The following is a 12198-nucleotide window of genomic DNA, read 5'->3' on the forward strand; positions in this document are numbered from 1 at the left end:
TTATGTTGTTCCAAACCAGTAAGAGTTTTGCTCATCTTCGGAACACTTAAAGGGATAGTTCGGCCAAAAATTATATTTAACCCATGATTTACTCACCCTCAAGCCGTTTGAGATGCATGTCGATCTTTTTTCAGACGAACACATTTTCAGTTATTTTAGAAAATGTCTTAGATCTTTCAGTGGTTATAGTGTGAAGTTATGGGGTCCACCTCCTTCAAGTCCAAAAATGTGCATGCATCCTTCACAAAAGTAATCCATCCGGCTCCAGGGGGATAAACGAAGGCCTTCTGAGGGTAATCCGTGCGGTTCTGTCGTAAAAATATACATATTTAAAACTTTATAAACGAAAATAACTGGCTTCCGGCAACGGTCGACGCACGTTCACGGAGATGGATGCTGGCGTATGACGTAGGACGTAGCGTAGGAAGCGTTGTGACGTAGAACGAACGTGACAGCGCAGCCAGTAAATATGTATATATTTTATGACGAAACCGCACGGATTACCCTCAGAAGGCCTTCGTTTATCCCCCTGGAGCCGGATGGATTACTTTTGTGAAGGATGCATGCACATTTTTGGACTTGAAGGAGGTGGACCCCATAACTTCACATTATAATCACTGAAAGATCTAAGACATTTTCTAAAATAACTGAAAATGTGTTCGTCTGATAAAAGATTGACATATGCATCTCGAACGGCTTGAGGGTGAGTAAATCATGGGTTAAATATCATTTTTGGCCGAACTATCTCTTTAAGATATTTTTTATAAAATCTAAGAGATTTCTGTCCCTTCATCGACAGCCTATTCAACTATCACTTACAAAGCCACAGAAAGGTATAAAGGAAATCATAAGTAAGTAATCCATGTGACTCAGGTGGTTTAACTTCAAAAAATTTTATGAAGCAAAAAGAGCGCTTTGTTTGCACAAAAAAACAACAAAAAAACTCAACTTTATTTACAAATTATTAATCTTCGATGCACGCTCACTTAACGCATGTTGGAAATTAATATTTTATAAATTAAGTGGTAAATGTTTTGTTGCTGCAAACACAGCACTTGCGTAGTTTAATAAAATGTATGTTAAACCACTGGAGTCGCATGGAGTACTTTAATGATGTACCTTTACACCTTTCTGGGGCTTGAACGTGGTATTTGCGTGGACTGTCAATGGAGGGACGGGAAACTCTCAGATTTAATTAAAAATATCCTAATTTGTGTTGTGAAGATGAAATAAAGTCTTGCATGTTTGGAACGAGATGAGGGTAAGTAATGACATAATTTCCATTTGTAGGTGAACTAACCCTTTAGGAATAAATTTAGACACGCACCTTAAGAAATCTCTCTAAATAGTCAGCTGACAGAAGAATCTTCGTTCCCTTCTTGTGGCTTTGTGATGTTGGAGGCAGGTGATGGGCAGAGATTTCCCAATCAGTTGAGTCTAAAATTAAAAACCAAGAAAACATCTACCTATCAAATCATGAAAACAATTGGTTTGAAAACTAATTTTATTTAAGGAAAAGGAAAAGTAACTTTTGTAAAGTAATTTGACTGGACAAATTCAAAATGACTGTTATGAAACACAAAAAATCTAGTTATACCAAATAGCAACAAAGCTAGAATTTTTTATTTATGTTTATGCACATGATTATCTCATATGTTATCTGTAAAATCTGACCCTCACCAGGTTCTAGTCTGTAACGTTACAGCCTTTAAAGACCAAGCCTGGTTAGCCTTAGCCACTTGGTGCAGCATGGAAATACTCCTAGCAAACACAAATAACACAATCAATACATTTAAACATGAAAGCATATTCAAATATCAACCAAAATTGAATCTGATAAATACATTTTCATAAACATAATCTTAAAGAATTACTTACACATTCTAAGAAAGTTTGTTTTTCAGATAAAATTAAAGTAAAAGATAGTTTGAGGATAAATACATTATGATATTTGCACATCACAAATATTGTCATAAAACAAAATAACATTATAAAATACGTATTGTACGTTAAATGAGTTAAAACACTGTTACTCTGTGTTCTCACCGTTAAAAGCAAACCCCGCGTCTGCACTGCGTCACGAGTCAAAGAAGATGCAGCAGGGCATAATGTTAGTCTGTGAGAAAGGTTTAGGCGCACATCACATAAATATCGTTATAAAACATTATAATGCCATGAAATACATGTTGTAAATTAGGTTAAAAACACTTACTTTGGGTGTTTTCCCTGTTGACGTTACAAGCAAACCTTCTCGTCGTCAGCTCCGTATTGAGTCAAAGATGTCGCCTTTGAGAAAGGTTTCGGCTCGTTTAAGCACGCAGAGCATTTAAATTTCTCTATAAATCAATATGTTATAAAATACATATTGTAAATTAGATAAAACACTTACTTTCGTCGTTTCTCTGTTTAAAAGCAACCTCATCCTGGTCTGCTCCGCATCGCGCGTCAACGAAAATGCCTTTCTACGATTTAGCCGTTCACACAGCACATACATATTGTAATAAAACAATATAATGTAATAAAATTGTATAAAATGCATATATAAATGCGATAAAACACTTCATATCTGCGTTTTCCCTCCTCGTATGCCTTGCATCGCGAGTCAAAGAAAATGGCGTCTGTGAAAAAAGTTTCAGGTGGTTTCGTCGCGCCCAGCGCGTAAATGTCCCGGATGTAACTAATAACACTCTCTCGGTGTAAATTTAGTAACTCTACATATTTACACCAGCCAGAGGGTGCGGTTTACACTAGCAGTGTCAATCCCTTGAAATTCAACACCAGAAATTTAACTCTTTACTCTAAGAGTCCTTAACACCAGGATTTCAACACTGGAGATTTTGCTGTGTGGTAGGGGTCCATAAGAGCAGACCCGACCCTCTTGCAGTCTTGAGGAGAGCTATTTCCTACTTCTCTGGATTCTATTGTTGACACGTTTTAACATTTGATGGTCTGTGTTGGAACAAAATTGTGTTTTTTTATGAACTATATTTGTTGCCTAGAATCAAGTATTGGGATCTGTGGAGGGCTCCTCCTGCCTTAAATAAGGAGGTGGTGTTAGTCCGCTTATATTTCCTGCACTTACGAGAAATTGTCACAACAGCTGCTCGAGCGCTGAGAAAACGGCAGATAGTGTACAACTCGCTGAGGGCGGGAACTATGGTAATACAGGACTGTCAATCAGCAGCAGTGGGCGGGACCTGAGCAGTATGATGTCAAAAAGGAGTGGGTGGACTTTTATCACTGTAGAGTGATTGGGGTCCAAAACACAATATAAAAGTAGATTTTGCATAATAGATGCCCTTTAAGTTAACCTGGTGTCTCCAGACACCTACAATTTTATACTCTACTAGACATCTCTCCACAGGTCTGTGGAGTTCCACTTCAGCGCCATCACTTAGGAATAAATAAGATCTCTAGTACTCCACTTCAGCACTATCACTTGAGAATAGAAGTAAGATCTCTAGTGTCTAGCCTGACTGACAGACAGACAGACTCCAAATAATGCCTTTGAATAAGCTTTAATCACAGCCGGGAGGACCTCACATCAATCACAGAGAATCCAGAATACAACAATTTATATAGGATAGGTACATGACAAAGGAAACATGAGTCATTACATCATTTTTCTCTAATATGATTACACTGCATGTACGATCACAGGTGTTGAGCAGCATTTCTGTCCGGCAGGGCACTGACCATCATGGGAACAGTATTCGGCATTCACTAGGGCAAAACTTCTGCAAGGATAGAGATTCAGAATTAGTAAATAAACATATTCAAAGCAATTAGATGTAACTGAACACCTACAAAAGTGGTTACCATTTCAATTTCATTACCATACAAAAGGGGAAAAATTGAAAAAACGCTGAAAAATTGTTGTACTGTAATGCAAACATTGACCATGTAACATAAGCATGCTTACTGCAGTAGTGTCATTCTTGTTTTGTAAAGATAAAGAAAACACTGTTTTGGTTTTGTTTTGAGAATGAGATAATTTGATGCACGAATTAAGCGTTTTGGCAGCCTGAAAACACAGAGATGGCACACCTGCATATCAAGCTTCTAATGTCCCATTTTCAGGAACATGAAGATGGACTGGTGTTGCATGCAGATGTGAGTATTTAGTTTTCTTCTTTTTTAATTTATTAAGTGATGATATGTATTCTGATTTGTGTATTGTGTCCTCTTCAGGTTGCTGCATCTGCAGCTGATGTTGAGAAGAAACTTATTCTACCTGGAAGTCCTCGTCTTATTTTACTGGGTTAGTATGTTAAGAAGAAACATTGACAAATGGGGAAGATACAATAAAATAAAATAAAACATTTCTATTGTATACAGTTGTTAAAGAATAGTTCACCCAAAAATGAAAATTGTCATCGTTTACTTAACCACATGTTGTTCCAAACCTGTATAAATGTATTTGCTCTTGAATACTCCACACTGTTGTATTTTTTTCCTACTATGGAAAGCAATGGTGCCTCACAACTGTTGGGTTACAAACATGCTTCCAAATATATTCGTTTGTGTTCAGCAGTAAATTTAGACAGAATAACATTTTTGGGTGAACTATCCATATCCATTTACAATGAAGTCTTCTCAAAGGCAGATATTTAAATGAGTTGCACCAATGTTTTCGTTATTGTTGTTATATATTTATGGTTGGTTTATTTATTTTGTTTGTTTGTTTTTGCTGTTTTTATTTTAGGTATGGGAGAGCAGACAAATGCTGTCCGATGGATGATAAGCCTAGAAGGCCGTGTTATTTGTGAGTGTGTCCAGTCATCATTTTTGACTGCACTTTCAACACTGTTTGCCGTGTACTACGTCTTCAACCTGCAGTATCAAGAGGAGGCTTGTTGCACATTGGAGTTTCTTCAAAGGTATGACACTTAAGTCCTTATTGCTTTGTTTTTTGGTGGTTTTTTTTACCTTTCAGAATCATCTTCATAAGAATTTTGATGCATCATTCTTGCATTCAATGGTAATTTGTTATATAACTGTCTTTAGACGCTTCGTCGGAATAAACCCAGAAAGAGGCTCAAAGACCTGCAGAGGCAAGGTGGTCTCCAAGAAGACGGGCAAGGTGGTGAATAAAAAGTCTTCCACAGTTAATCCAAAGGTTGCCTCTCTACTGAGAAATCTTGCGGATTTCGAGTGGGATTTCATCTAGGTAAGTAAATTTGCACATACACACTAATTTATGTACCTGCTTCCCATTAAAGTTATTACAGTATACCAGCTTTTTTGTAGAACAGTTTACAATACACTACTAAAAGCTCTTTTCATTTTAATTTCAGATGTGCTTTACAATGTATTACTAAAGTGTGTGTCTTTCCAAACCCGTAAGACTTGTTCATCTTCAGAACTCAAATGAAGATCTTTTTAATGAAATCTTTCTGTCTACACAGCCTACAAAACTACTACTTTTAGGGCCGGTTTCACAGACAGGGCTTAGATTAAGTCAGGATTAGGCCTTAGTTCAATTAGGGTATTTAAGTAGCTTTTATAAACATGCCTTAGATAAAAAACATTTACTGGTGTGTAAGGGTGTCACGAATTTTCTCTCTTTTCATATTCCTCTTTAACCAGAACTTGAAACTGCAAAAAAAAGTGAACTTGTTTTTTTTTTTGTGAACTTGAATGTCATCATGTTACAATAGAGAAATTAGATGGCAGGTTATTTTGTTTAAGTTTCCAATTGACTGAAGATATATTGTTACATTATGTTGTTAATAAACGTGTTAAATTTGACAATGTAGTGTGTGGTACATTGCAAACAAAGGTCAGATATTATTATATTGCTTAAAAGTCTAAAAATGGCATAGCTTGTGCTTTAAAACATTTTTTAAATCAAGAATCGAATCGAACCGTGACTTTAGAATCGAAAATGTAATCGAATCGAGGATTTGGAGAATCGTGACACCCTTACTGGTGTGCATCTTGAGACAAAACAATGGCTCTGACATATTTTAAGAAATTTCAGTGCAAGTTTCTTTCAGTTAAAACAGCTCAAACATGCATTTTAGTCTGGGAATAACTTAAGGCTTGTCTGTGAAACCGGGGGTTAAGGTCTTTAAAGTAATCCAGGAGACTCCAGCGGTTTAACTTCAGTTTGATGAAGAAACGCAAGTGCTTTTTGTGTGCAGGGGAAAAAAAATTAACACTTGCGCCATGATGCATGCGTGTTAAACATACTTTGTGTGGGCTTTTTCGCTTCAGAAAATTGAAGTTAAACCCTGGAGTCACATGGAGTATTTTAATGATGCCTTTACTACCTTTCTGATGCTTGAAAGTGCTGTGAAGGCTGTCCGTGGAGTGACAGAAAGTTCTCAGATTTCATTAAAAGATATTCATTTGTTTTCCTAAGATAAACAAAAGTGTTACGAGTTTGGAATGTCATGAGGATGAGTAATTAATGACAGTTTCCATTATTTGGGTAAACTAGCCATTTAACCCTGGGCCTTTTCTAAACCCCAGATAAACAGCATCCTATGTTATATTGATTAATGTTTAGCATTGCTCATAATATACCCAGGGTTTATTTGCATATTTGTCATTGCCATTGATTTTTGAATGCTGCTCATGACCCAAAGGCTATGATATTGCGGATTCTTAAGTTTACCTGAGTAAAAATAGGGTTTAGAAAGAACAATAACCCAGAGTTTAGTAAAGCCCTTTTTTTGTGACGGGCATCATTGTACCATGCTGCTGCTAATAAAAAAAAGCCAGTCGCCTCTTCTTCAAGCTCAAACTGTCTCCCCATTTACTCTCTCTAAGTTAATCTAAATTCTTCTTAGTCATTATTTTTGTAGTGTAGCATTATGTTGCTTTTTGACATGTTCTTCTGACACTTTATTTTCAAGCAAACAACATACAAATTTATTTGAAGTTTTTTCCCCCCATTTTTTTTTTTTATCTTTCAGACTACACCTGCATCAGTTTGAAGATTACGGCATATTCCTGGCCTCTCCCTGGCCTGTTCCTGTTTCAAATATTTGCCAGGTTTTGACTTCGATTGACTGACTGTATTAAACTAAATTCAAGTTTAAAAATGTTCACACCATTTACTATTTCTTAAAGGCTGTTTTTAGGGGAATGGGCACCCCAAGCACATTCTTGGCCTGTTCCTGTACCAAATACAGGTTTTGACTTTTATTAAACTAAAATAAATTTGCACCATTTACTATTTCTTAAAGGCTGCTTTTAAAACACAAAAAGACTGCTTATTCTATTGGACGTGGTTCAGTTGTTATGATTTGTTTTGTTTTTTTCTAAGCATTCAGATTATTTGTCACTAAACTGTCAATAAATTGTGTGCTATAAGAAATAACCTCTTGAGCTGTTTTTTTTTTTCTTGGGAAAATCTTCTAAATTAAATATTACAATACCAGCTTATTTGTACAAGTATAGATATTAAAGTTAATAAAGAATATGTATCTTAGAATACAGTAATGAAACTGCAGGATTACGGTACAAAGCTGGAAACCCTGCTGCCAGTATTTTACTGTTAAATTATAGAAAAGCTGTAATTTAGATTACGGTAATGAAAATGTAAAATTACGGTACACAGCTGGAAACCCTGCTGCCAGTATTTTACCGTTAATTTACATGTACAAATTTTTACCCTATAGGGTATAGGCTATATATATAGGCCTATATGTGTGTGTGTGTGTGTGTGTGTGTGTCTGTATGTGTTAGTAATTGGACTTGAACTTCCATAAACAACCCTTTTAGATTAGTGTGGATTCAAACATTCCAACCATGCAAAATGAAGTATTCACGTTACTTGCACAACTCTTCCACATTACATGTCGGGAGTTTCCGTTCAGCACACCTACACACATGAGAAGATTGTAACTTAGGCCTGCTACGTTTTATGGCTAGCAATTGATTTAAACAATGATTCGTGATCTCTGCATTAATTACATTGAGCCTGCTGAAATGCATTCTGAATTTCTGAATAATAGGCCTAAATAGCCTAGGCTAAATGTATTTGCCCACTAAGCTCCAGCAGTCCAATGCTCGTCTTCTCATTAACAGTGTTTTTCTCTTACTGGCATTTCATACCTGTTGAGTTTACATTTTTAAATAAATTTGACTAATGAAAAGGATTGCTTGTCTGTGTTGGTGCTTTTATTCCAGTCTTTTAAAGTAATTGAATGAATGAATGCTTGATAGGTGCCTGTAATGATGTTAAAAGTGGCTAGGCTATTTAATTCATCTTAAACAGTAACGCACACATATATATTGAATATAAATTATGAATTTTGGGCATAAACATGAAAAATGACACACAATAGTGTTTGAAATATTTAATTCAAATAAATAAATGTTCGTTCTGATGTTATTCATCTGTTCTCACACACTTCAGCGTCGCGGTCACTAGTTTAGACCCTGAAGTGAAATAATGGCGTATGTTCAACAGCTTTCTCAGATCGGTTTGTGTTGGATTAAAACTTAATGTTCTGATGAGTTTGGAAAATTCTGTACACAGTAAACATGAGAATATCCCTTCTCCAGTCTATACAAATCTCCAAATTTTTAAATCTTCTTGCGGACACTCATTTTTGGTGGCATAGTCAACTCAATGACAGTACATTGAAAATAGCCTACACATAACCGGAAATAGGTGAGATGTACTATTTCAAAACGGAAGTGAGTCACAAAGCTCAGTGCAAGTGGTCCAGTGCCGCTTCGTTTTTCGTTGATCACGTGTTTCTCTGAAAACAATACGTGCTCTGTCTGGCATGCATGGAGATTCATGAGAAATTGCGCTGCCAACTCGATAAAGCTTTGAAACTTCAGTGTCATATGTAGGCTAATCACTACAATATTAATCCATTACAGTTTTAAAAAATTGCTTGCACACAATTTCTGAAATTATGGCTCCTTTTCTCAAAACTCCACACACAAAACCACAAAACACACACATCATGCAAAACAATCACACATGTCTTTCGAAAGCAAACATTTCATTCAAAGCTATTTTGTTTTTTTGCATACTTTACACACCATCCATCAAATGTTAGCCATACACACGTCAGACTACATTGAAGAATGTAAAAAATCTTTTGCATGTTCAGTATGCAGTGAAGTGCACAGGAGTTTGTCACACACAGGCTACACGGCACAAATACACGGTATATACAGCATGTTCACAAAATATATGAACTTCACAGTTATGTTTGTAAAGGTGAAGGAAACAGTTTTATACATTTAATCAGTGATTTCCAAACACTTATAAAACAGAAATTCCAACTTAAAAACATTGGAGCTGTCAATATATATTAGTTTTTCTGAATTGCTAAAAAACATTTCTTGAAACCATAACTCACTTTCTCAAAACCTTTATCACAAAATCAAATTTCAAACCACATTCAGAAAACCTCTGACTCAATTGCCTCAAAACCATTTTATCTGTGCTCAAAATCAAACAATGCTTTCAGATCATACACACATGAGTCAATATTATAAACACTACAGATCAGACATCAGACACTACATCAAAACATAGAGAAGAATCCAAAGTATGCAGTTACAGGAAAAATGTATATTGTAACAAAGTAAACAAATTTTGCAATCATGTAAAAAAATGTCTGTATATTCAGCACTTGTGTACTGTTAAAACTACAGAACTCTGATCATGAAACTAAGTAAAATATTATCTTATTATATTTAAATATTACCTTACTAAGACATATTGAGAGATATAGAGAGATAATTATTACAAGCTCATTTTACTTTTTGGTCATATACAGTAAAGAACATTTGCACCAAATTGAATAATTTTGCTCAGGTGCTGAAGTGTTTTTGACCTCCTCAAGTATGATGAACCGTTTTAATTGGTGTTTTCATGGTGTTGAAGAAGAGGGCTGGTCGAGTGTCAGAATAAAAAGCATCTTCTTCCTCTTCCTCTTCACTCCTGCTTCACCGCAGACTCACTCAACATCTCTGAACCTTCTGATCTGAGCAACAGATGACATGGTAAGTCATATTCATACTTCTTTATCACTTAATACCATCTGTAACACTTTACAATAAGGTTCATTAGTTAACATTAGTCAATGTATTACAGTTTTTGTCAACTGCTTACACACATTTTCAAAACTTTGCCTCTTTTTCTTCAACACTTAACACACAAATCCAAGAATTGCACACACAAAATGCAACATGCCTTACATCTCTTGTATTTGTGTGTTTGCTCCAGGTTTTCGCTGTGCCACTGAGGATCCTCCTGCTCTGCCTGCTTCACTTTAGCACTTGTGCTGTCGGTCAGAATGTGAACACAACAACCCTCCAGCGTATTGTGCAGAGATTTGAAGATGCGTAAGTGTCTTTGATTGAACATATTAGTAGAATTTACTATTTAAAAAAAAGAATAAAAACAATGAAAAATTACATATACACAACCAAAAATATATAAAGAAATGACAAGAAATATACAAAGAAAAAACTAAAAAGTATAGTGGATTTAGTAACAGAGGTTGTTGTAAGTTATTAATCAGAAGTATTTGTCTTTTATAATTACATCATCATGTAATAATTTTAACATTGAACTTTACATATATTTATAATAATAATACATATTTTAAATTACATAATAATAAATACAATACTTTTATTAATATTTGTCATTTTTAACGTACAACATTAAATTCCCACTGCTTTCATTTCCAGGTTGGCTTACATGGGACAATACGCTGTTGTGTTCAGAGTCGAGAGGAACACATGTCTTCAAGGTTCTTCTGACTTTCCAGATCAGAACTTACTAACTCGAGTGAACCAAACACTTCAGAACAATGGGGTTTATTGGAGTAATAACCTCATTGCTGCAAGGCCTGGTGACAGACATTCAGAGTTTCGCCTGATGAATTATCTGAGGGCCATCTTGAATATTAGAAATGAATGTGTGGTTTATTTCACTGTAAATTCACCCTGTTTGGCAACATGCCTATCAAATGGGCCATATAACATTAGAGCCAGTCTTACACAGTTACAAAACTATGCAGGAATTAAAGCCCTTGCTTTCAAAATAATCTGGATGCGTGATACAAAGGAGGCGCTGATAAACAGACTGTATGAAATAGCCCCTGCTTTGCCATATTATCAGTGTGAGAGAGAAACACGATGTGTTCGCCTGCGATTAGACCATCAATTTGACAGTTGCTTTCCTCACACATACAGTTTTATTTAGCTGAGGATTTTTTTTCTGTTTTAATTGCAGTAAACATTAAAATTGGCAAATAAAATTGTATAATCTGGAAAATGCATCAATTGTGATATTGCATCAATGATTAGCTGGTAATTATTGTTAGAGTAAACTTAATGCTGGAGCAAATAAAATACATTTTACTGAGCATCATTTGTGGTTCAAAGTATCATCTCATTTAAACACTCTATAAGAACACATTATCCAGTCATATGGAGTGGCCATGACTATTTTAACTATGATAGCCTTCCATCTTATAGCCTACTTGTGCTGTGGCGTGAATATAAAAATGCTATATATTTAGCACCGATTTAGATGACACATAAATACATAATTATGGGAACAGAGGTTCAGTCTGACCTTGAATCTACACGACTGTAAGGACTGAAAAAAAACTGCCAGATCATTGACATGCCTTTACAAACACTGTTTGCACATGGCACACAGCAAAATTTGAAATCATATTTCATTAAGTACAGTCAGCATCTGGTTTATTAGGCATGTTTTTGTAGAATTAATATAATTATTATTATTATATAATATTTTTAAATAATAATAATAATAATAATAATAACAATTATTAATTACTGATAATAAGTAAATATTTTAAACAATACACAATAATACTTTTGAATTTTTAACATGAATTTTTAAAATTACATAATTGTTTATCTAATAAAACATATAATATATACACACGTTATCCACCAAACGTGGACGTTTTCCACTAGAAACAAACATTGATGTATTATTTTAATTTAATACTGTGAAGCTGCTTTGATACAATCTGTATTGTGAAAAGCGCTATGTAAATAAACTTGACTTGACTTGACTTGACGTTATTATTTTTTTAAATAATACAACACAATTGCAATTTCTAGCTACAAACACACACAAATAACAAAATATCTATTATTAATTCCCAGCAGCTTCATGTTTTCCAGCTTGTTTCACATGCACTGAAAAAACAAGAACAATTGGTGTAGAAA

General features: G+C 35.0%; 1 long non-coding RNA gene across 1 annotated transcript; it reads right to left on the reverse strand.

The window, feature by feature from the left end:
* Window positions 1-2042: 2042 nt before the first annotated feature.
* Window positions 2043-2464, reverse strand: LOC311296353. The gene is made up of 3 exons (XR_014628571.1): window positions 2390-2464; window positions 2213-2286; window positions 2043-2116 (listed from the first exon to the last, which is right to left on the reverse strand). It is a non-coding gene; the product is annotated as an uncharacterized lncRNA (long non-coding RNA).
* Window positions 2465-12198: the final 9734 nt, after the last annotated feature.

The sequence above is a fragment of the Rutilus rutilus genome, assembly GCF_951802725.1.
Source record: "Rutilus rutilus genome assembly, chromosome: 9".
Taxonomy (NCBI): Eukaryota; Metazoa; Chordata; class Actinopteri; order Cypriniformes; family Leuciscidae; genus Rutilus; species Rutilus rutilus.